This window comes from Schistocerca serialis, chromosome 3 (genome assembly GCF_023864345.2).
Source record: "Schistocerca serialis cubense isolate TAMUIC-IGC-003099 chromosome 3, iqSchSeri2.2, whole genome shotgun sequence".
Classification (NCBI taxonomy): Eukaryota; Metazoa; Arthropoda; class Insecta; order Orthoptera; family Acrididae; genus Schistocerca; species Schistocerca serialis.
In genome coordinates this window covers 820,101,176-820,110,730 of record NC_064640.1, presented here as the reverse complement: position 1 = coordinate 820,110,730, position 9,555 = coordinate 820,101,176, and positions in this window count along the sequence as shown.

Sequence of the window (9,555 nt, the reverse complement as noted above, 5' to 3'; positions counted from 1 at the left end):
CTCCCGCAGAGTCGGAAAAAAAGGAAGAAACAGCGCGACGCGATAACGTACTCAAAGGCTATATCGTACACCAGCCACTGAAAGTCCTAAATTGTGAGTAACCGTGTGACCACTGTATTACAGATATTGATAATTAAATTACATATTAATATGAAACACGTTACGATTTTATCCCGACGCTTTCACAAAAAATCTACGGCGCAGACCTGAACTGCACACACAGGCATTTATTTGCAACTGATTAATATGCTGTGGTATTTCGTGCATTGTAAAAAACAGACGCCTGTCACAAGGTGCTGAATGACAGTATGATTACCTGAACAACTGATGAAACAAATAGAATTATCCGTTGTAAGCTAGGCGTTGACTTGTAATTATAGAATGTCTGCGGGTCGTTCTGCTATGACAGTCACCTCGATTAGTGAAGAAGTTTCTTCGGTTTTCTCGAGGCATTTGGGAACAGGTTGAAACAAATGATTAACAAGTATCAACTGCATACAGTCGCAAAGGCTGATTTCAAATGTCTTTGATAACTGTAAAGCACCTACAGCCACGCAATAAAACTTCAGCTGTGTAAGGGGGACAGCTAGCAGTCGGAGGTAAACACTTCCCCCTCACAGCGATCTAATGTCGCCGGCTAGAGTCCGCCACTCAGCGTCCGATGTAAACACAGCCGACAACAGGAAGTGTTGTACTGTGACAAGACTACCAGATCGAGTTCACCGCAGGAAACGGCCGGGGTCCCCGGTGGTGAGGGGTCTGGAACGTTCCAGCGCCTCGGCTAGGGCTATTCGCCCCAGCCGAGACGGGGTTCTATCCCCGGCCGGCGCTGGAATTTTCAGACTTCCGAACACTAGCCTCCACCTCTGCCCTGGCATGTGGCGCATGCCGGGCACCCCCGTGGGGTCCGTGCTTCGGATCCCACGTGGAGCTCACTTCCACACTACAAACTAAACCTGATTATGCTGCTGCAAACACTTATTTTAAATTTTAATACGCACACTTTCTTCACCAGACCAGATCTACATATATTTTCGAGGTACTTTCTACATAATATATCTCACTGTCAAAAGAAACTCCATAGTATCAGGAACATTTGTAGGATTACAACAATGAAATAAAATCTTTACTAAAAAAACTAAATACGTTTTATTTTCGTTTTTGTGCTAAATGCTGCTAAGATAAATACCAAAACAGTTTCCATTTTCTTGTAGTTAACAATCAGTAATTGGAAAAATAAGTTTGCCTATAATACTGATACATATTTACTTAGCACATTCTCAGTGCTGAAACAGGATAAATTATTTCAATGTCAGAAGAAATGCAAAATATTATATCAATACCATGACACAAGTGAATAGTAAAAGAAAAAAATATTTTCAGGTGTCTCAGTCTGCCTTTTCTTTTTAGTATTCTGATTGATTATATGATAATAAATAAATTCTGTATCAGAAATCGTTTCGTTACAGTTCACACTCAATGCCTTTTATAAACGTATATTGTCACTAATTGTATTTTCAAAACGAACACACGCCTTTTTTTTTCAAATTATTCAAGTGTCAAAATGAGATTATGATAGGACACAGGTCACTAATGAGATAAACTCTTTCTTTGTATGAAGGAGGATAATTCTCCTGGTCTTATGTGAGCTGAATGTTAAATTACACCGATGACATTTAACATTTAAAAAACGAATTTCTTGACGACTTTACTGACAGGGCTACATGTTTCATATAATATTTCTGTTGGTAGTTACATGACAACCTCTCAGGCTCAGCTTTATATGAAAGTATCTTGCAGGTCAGAAAAGAAATTATATTACTACCTCTTCAGATTCAGTTGGTCTATTATTGTTGTATCATTGACGTTGCATTGCAAGAGAGAGACTGCTACTATGGCTGTTTTCTTTTGCTACTAAATTCCGTGCCATATCTCCATTCTAAATGCTAAAAGGCGTGCATAAAACTTTTAGCAATACTATTTTCCTATTCTCCACATAGCTGCTAGGTGTCGCTACTAGTCCCTCACACAGTCAGTCGTCTATAGCGCAGGGCTTCGCTACCAGAGGGCTGTACCGGAACTCGCGGCGACTCACTCTGCCGGGATTTGCTGCTTCACTCCTGAACGTATACGCCAGCTGAAATAACCGCTAAATCCTCACACTAAACGATAAACGTATTAGCACCAAAGGCAAATCGTGGTCAGTGCGAATACTGCCAAACCACCACTATGATAACTCCTATCTGAAAATACTGGTACAAAATATTTACAGAGGAATGGAGCACCTTACAGAAGCTGATCTAGAGGAAAATCAATTTGGAGGGAACAGAACCCATATTGATAACATCTTTATATACAGAAAAATCTTTTGACAATGTTGACCAGAATATACAGTTTGAATTTAAGATACTACCAGGAAAAAATTACAGCGAGCGAAATATTACTTAGAACTCCACCAGAAACGAGACAGCAGCTGTACGAGTTGAAGGACATAAAAGAAAGGAAATACGTGAGAAGTGAGTGAGACAGCGTTTTAGTCCATTCCCTGATGTTATTCATTCTATATACAGGGTGTTTCACAAGTCGTGCTTCACACTACTCGGGGCTGTACAGGGGACGTAACTGATCAAGTTTTACATAGGAATCTACTTTTGAAAACGTCATCTAGCGACGCTACAGAGCGTCAAAGTTATAGGCACCGGCGCCTGTGTATGTATACAGGGGGATCACACGAAGATGTTACTAACTTTCTAAGATGATGCAGATGGATAAATGTATAAATTTGAGATTATGTCCTTGTACTGGAAAATTATAACAGAAAAACCTTTCTGTTACTCTGACAGTATGTACCGTTATCGTTGTTGCTAAGATGTAGGACAGGAAACTTTCAGAGGCGGTGGTGTGGAGCGGGGGCGGTGGTGTGGAACGAAAGAAGAAAACAATGTGCAGTACACATAGGCTGTAAAATGCATACATCATGAACCATGAGCACTTGTTCATCTTCGCTAGCGTGAAACCAGTCTCCACTATTGAACAAGCGCTTATAGCTCCAGGAGCATGCAGTTTAGAGTCCATGTTTTCTGCACATTTTTTCTTGTTTTGGTCTATACTGCCGTCTCTGAAAGTTGCCTACCCTACAATCCTAGCAACAACAGTACAAGTACTTGTATTCCACTGTCAGAAGTAGGATAACGATTTTCACTTACAACTTTCGACACATTTGTTTCCGGTTCAGGGGCCCTTACCTCAAATCGATACATTTGTCTGTTTCCATCATCCTAGGAAGTTTGTAACACAATCCCGGATCATCCTGTATATACATACATTTACCGGAGCTGGCGCCTGTAACGTCGATGGGTGACGTTTGCAGGCACGAGTTTCTAAGTAAAACTGCAAGCTCTAGAAATGTGTAACGTGAATTGTGAAACACCTTGTATAAAGACAGCAACATACAAAAAGGACGAGGAATTCGGGAAACTAATCAAAAGTGAAGAAGACGAAGAAATAAAAGTTGTTCCCTAATTGAACTCTCACTTTGCAGTGGCGTGTGCACTGATTTGAAATTTCCTGGCATTTATTCGCCCTGAAGAGGATCGCTGAAAAGATGGTCGAAATGTCGGTATTTTCAGTGTTTTATAATGATATGGCCTAGTACCCAAAATGATTTTCTTCAAGTTCTTTGTAGGAACTATATCGCTTCTCTCCGATATTTTGAGAATGATACAATTATTTTTTGCTAAAACCTAGCAACTGAAATAGTGCTTGAAATGATATAAATGGTACTTATGCTTTATGGTATGGATACAGAAACGGCGCTTGGCTTTAACGATAACAATATACAGGAAAATTCAGTAATGTTTCTGCAAAGTGCCACAACACCGAAATCCTGAAATATAATCGGATATTTCGAATGTGGCATGACACCAGCTGTACAGTTTACTGGACAGATACTGAGTTTTCCGAAATTCTAGCACTTTTAGAGGGAACTAAGCGACAATATTTTAAATTGGAACCCACGTACGGAAACGTATACTTTCCGTGCTACAACCGTTTGAATACATGCTTGCTAGGTGGGTATGCAACAGGGTAGTCATCGTGGGAGGTGGAGGGGGTGGGGGGAGGTGCTTACGTCGGATGTCATTTACCGTCTGTCCCACCACTCTAACATGGCTCGTGCGTCACTCACGTGTCTGTCAGTATTAGAGCAACATTGCGGAGTGCACTTTTGCCGAATACACCGACATGATCCTTCTGTATGGCGAAGCTCGTCGCCTCTATCAAGCTCGTTCTCCGCAGCGTCCGACTTCATGGCATACGCTTTTCTCCACAACTGCGCAACGACTTTGAGAAAATGATTCGTTCACCGTCAGCAGGGGTGACTGTAGTGCTTCAAAGAGACGCAGCGCACCCGAGTTGGAGAAGGCCGTATTGTAAAGAACAGTGTTTCTGAAAACTTATTAAGTTTGCTTTTAATGAGTGGAATTGTGGAACTACTGATGTACTGCGTCATACCTAATAACTTACGTGTACAAGTGGTCGCGATACCAACATGTTTTCAAATGGCTGTAGCGAGGAAACAGTGCGTTACAGGAGTTTGTAACGGGGATTTCCGAACATCCTGCATGTTTACGTTATATTGTACAGTTGTTGTCCCAACATAATTGAAATTTGCGAATACATTTCATAATTCATGAGAGCTCATCAGGCGCGACTACGGTGTCCGCAGTATAAAACCCAGGGGGCGTCATGGCTACGGCGGCTCTGACGCCCACGAGAACAACTGTAGGTAGAGAGCGCAACACAGCTACTTTGATGGACATTTTCCTCTAATGCTGCCAGATGTCTATTTTTAGAGGTATATTGACCCGCCCCGCACCAGCCTTAAGGGGAAAGCCAAATATCCCAACTTCTGGCCACTGATAACATTCTGAAATACACTATCCGATCAAAAGTATCCAGACACCTAGTAGTGGACTTCAATATGCGGTATGCCCACCTTTTGTCTTTACGAGGGGTTAAACTCTGCTGGGAACGCTTTCAGTGTCGACGATATTTTACGCACCACACATGGTGAGAGTTTCATCTGTGTGTACGTACCAGACAATACACTGGCCAGCAAGATCGCCGCCTCTCTCCCCAATTTTGGAGCAATATGGGCAGCTCCTTGCAACCAGGTCGGGATTTTGACGATGTAATGAATCAATTGAACTGAATATGGTACGACATCCGTCAGGAGGACATCCACCAACTTTATCAAGCCGAATAGCTGCTTGCTTAAGGGCCAGAGGTGGACCAACGCGTTTTGACTTTCTCCAGAATGAATCACCCAATTTTCCTGCAATTGTTATCATTTGTTTGCCTCTACACGTACATCACATCTACCGATTTCCTTCATACTGGGGTAATTTCTTGGTGGTACGGTTTAGAGTGTAAATATACGGGGTGTACCAAAAAGAACCAACCTATTAAAAAAAAGTAACTATTATGTTATTCGACATATGTGCGTGAATAGCGCACCGCTGGAAAGAGCAAAGCCTCGGGCTTTACATGGTCATCGCTTGGCAGCAGCACTGACCGCCCATTTCAGTCCTAGTAAAACTGGTGTCGCGACGACAGAAAGCGTTTTGTGTTCTGCATTTTGCGCAGCGTGGGCAGTAATAAGTGTTCGGCGTGACTTTGGTACAAGGTACGGTGCGGATCCTCCTACAGCACAGAGCATTGGACGATGCCATCAACGATTAAGAGAAACAGAATGTTTGCGGAAAGGCGAATCGCCGGGCCGTCCCCGAGTGCCTGACACAGGCGTCCAACGCATCCGCCACAGTTTCACGAGGGGGCCGCAGAAATCCGTTCGCCGTGCAGCTCGACAGCTCAGCACGCCCCCGATGTCCGTCTGGCGTCTATGCGTCGACGTCTATGCATCAAATAATATTAAATTCAGCTACTGCGAGCTCTTCGTGAGGGTGATAACATCGTGTGAAGTTCCGTAATTTCACTCTTGGCAAGGTGGAGGATGGCTGTTTTCTCCTACAGTTAGTGTTCAGTGACGAGGCAACATTCCATTTATACGGACAGGTGAACTGTCGTAATGTGACAATATGAGGTACGAGACAACCGCATGAAGCTGTACAACATAAAATAGACCCTCCTAAATTTAATGTGTTTTGTGCAGTTTAACGGGAACAGGTGTAAGATTCATTTATCTTTGCCGGAAACACTGTTATAGGAAGCATATATCTCGATATGCTTGAAAACTTTCTTTTCCTACAGTTTGATTCGAACGACTTCATTTACCAATGGGATGGAGCACCGCGACAGTGGCATCTGGAAGTGCGGGAATTTGTAAATCAAACGATTACTGAACGATGGATCGGTCACACTGGACTAAATGACTCAGCCTTAGATTACTGGACTCCAAGGTCACCGTACCCGACTGTATGTGATTATATATGTATGATTTTGTAACAGACTCTTTATGTACCTACGTTACCAACAGCAATAAATGAACTGAGACATCGCATAACAGCACCTGTGGAAACTCAAGACATGCTTGCTGCTGTGTTGGTATAATTTGAACACCGCATTGACACATTCCGTGCATCTCAAGAATGCATATTGAACACCAATGATAAGGATGAAAAAATATTTTTCAGTTTCCGTTCATCAAAAAACAAAATTCATTGTATATGTTTCTTAGTTCCAGAAATATAGACGGCCCAGATCGGATGATCGTTTTTGATACACCCGGTATAGATAACGCACTTCAAAACCTACCAATAATTAGGCAACTACCAAGATGGGAGATAACAAGTACTCACACATGCGTCTTTGCATGTGTTGGATAAAAAGTAGTAGCACAATGCTGTAACATGAAGGATGGGAGTCATTTGGTACGAACGCTTTCTGTTGCTGATAGATGGTGGGCTGAAGTAGTAAAGTCAGCGGCATAGGTCGTGTTTGAGTCAGCTGCGGTGTGTACTATCTCAAAGTAGGAGAGGCTAGCTCAAGTGCCTTAATAGTATGTTTGGGAAACACGAAAAACGTGCTTGGGTCAAGACTGAAAAGGCAGGCACGTGGTCGGACCGCGCAACTATCTTTCCTTCCGGCGCTGCATTCCAACAACTTTCACGACAATGCACGACGCCAAACGACGAGCCCTGTGCAGGAGCTCCGCGTATGTGGCAGCGGGACATACTGGAACATCCACCGCATTCATCCGGTAGAGTCCCCCAAATTATGACCTGATCGCCCAAATGAACGAAGTATTTCGTGGCACGCGTTACAGCAAATGATAAGACACCCTATGGCGGTCCTAGCGAGACATCACCAGACATTACCATACCCGTTTATTTTTACTCATAAAAATTTGTCAGTAGTCTTGTATGAAATGTTTTCACAATTTTGGTTTGTTTTCTAGATGTATAGCAATTCGTTACGAAAGATGGAAGCGTTTGATTTTCACTTAGAGCATGAATGTCCGATTTCCACTTACAGTACTGCCCCGGCTGCACGTTTTTCTGGATTAGGAATTGATGCCCTTAGCATGAATTTACTTTGGCTTGCACCACAGCACATTTACTTGACGTAAAATACGATGAAATACTCCGCCAATACAGTTCGATTACCATCTCGTAAATGTTGGACCTGGTGGTCTACCGGCACAGCGCGTGGCTGCAAATCGAGAATCGCGGGATTGAGTCCCAGTTGAACCAATAAATTTTTTAGTCTGCGTTTAATCCAGCCTTCACCTCTCAATGATATGTGGAATCGGTAGAAACAACACGTGGTGCGGATTCCACGTTAAACTGCCAATTCCCTTTCCCCGGTTGGACAACTGGTGTACGTTAATGATAAGCAAGTCGCAAAATTGCCGTCCAATTGAAAGACTTAAAGAAGGGGCACTGAAATACGCGAAATTTGTTAGTATTATTACACTGTCGAAACGCAGTAATGTGATCACGTGTTAAAATCCTGAATAAACGCCTTTTGCAGCATGAGATGTACAGGAATAGTGTCGATGAGGTAATGACAGTGATAAGAAGCCATTCCGACTCCAGTACTTGTCCAGCTGCGATAGAATTTTATCGATTGAGGATCCGTGGCACAAACTACTCGATCGAGGTGGCCCCTCAGATTCTCGATTGGGTTTAAAGCCGGGAAATTTGGCGGTCAGGGCAGTACGGTAAATTCATCCTAGAGCTTTCAGAACCACGCACATACAATGCGAGCTATGTTACACGTGCATCTAAGGGTGGATATGGTCCCCCAAGGATAGGTGCGTACTTGGGTTGATCCATTGTGCCTGTCAGAATGACGAGATCACCCAGGGAATGCCGCGAAACATTCCCCACACCATTACGCTCCCTCAGGGTTTCAGGGCGTTTGCTTTCAGACGTTACACGCAAATGAAAATCTGTCCGATGGGGCACAAAATGTGATTAATATGGAGAGGCCACCTTTAGCACTCAGTGGACTTTCAGTTGTGGTACCGGCGTGCAAATGCAAGCTTTCAACGCCAATGAACAGCAGTCAGCATGGGTGCAGGAACCAGGTGCCTACTGCGGAAGCCCATACGTTGTTGAGGAAACATTGGTGGTAGCCCTTGGTTCGTCTGGGCGGTCAGCTGCACAGAAGTTGCATGTCTATTCGCCAGCACACATATCTGCAGCTATCGTTCACCTGTGTCGCCTACTGCCCGTAGTGCAACACAGCTGCCTCGGAGCCGGATTAGAATACAGAGATTTTGCCACGCACGGTTTACTTTACATACAGTGGGATGTGAAAAGATTACAGATTTTGCCATTTCGGAAATGCTTCCACCTTTGGGAAGAAAGCCAACGTTTATGCCCGGTTGGACGTCACATAAATCGCCCCTTTTAGGCATTATGACAACGACTTCACTGTTTCTAGCCTCCCACCTCCTCCCCCCCCCCCCCCCCCCCCAATTCATCACCTACTAATGCTATCACCTGGCGTCTATGAGTTATTACACGTTGACCTCAAAAATAGGAGTTGGTCACATTAATGTGACTGGACCTATTATTATTATTATTATTATTATTATTATTATTATTGAAACTTCCTGGCAGATTAGAACTGGGTGCCGGACCGAGACTCGAACTCGGGACCTTTGCCTTTCGCGGGCAAGTGCTCTACCATCTGAGCGACCCAAGCACGACTCACGTCCCGTCCTCACAGCTTTGCCAGTACCTCGTCTCCTACCTTCCAAACTTTACAGAAGCTCTCCTGCGAACCTATTATTATTTTTATTATTATTACTTCATTATTATTACGTTGTTGTTCAGTTGTCTAAATGTGTGTGTAGCGTTGCCAGGTTACTTGCTACAGTAAAATTTTCTTTGCCGTTGCTAGAGTCGTCTTTCAAGTTTGCAGGGGCCACCGCTAGTTGGCGCTATTGGACTGCGACATTACTGTTCTTTCAAAATGTGCCGTTTGTTACGCTTAAAACTAACAAGGAGAGCTCCCCAGCGGTGGGATCGACTCTTTGAAACCAAATAAGCGGTAGTGTAACTTAGGATCCCCTGTATCAGAATC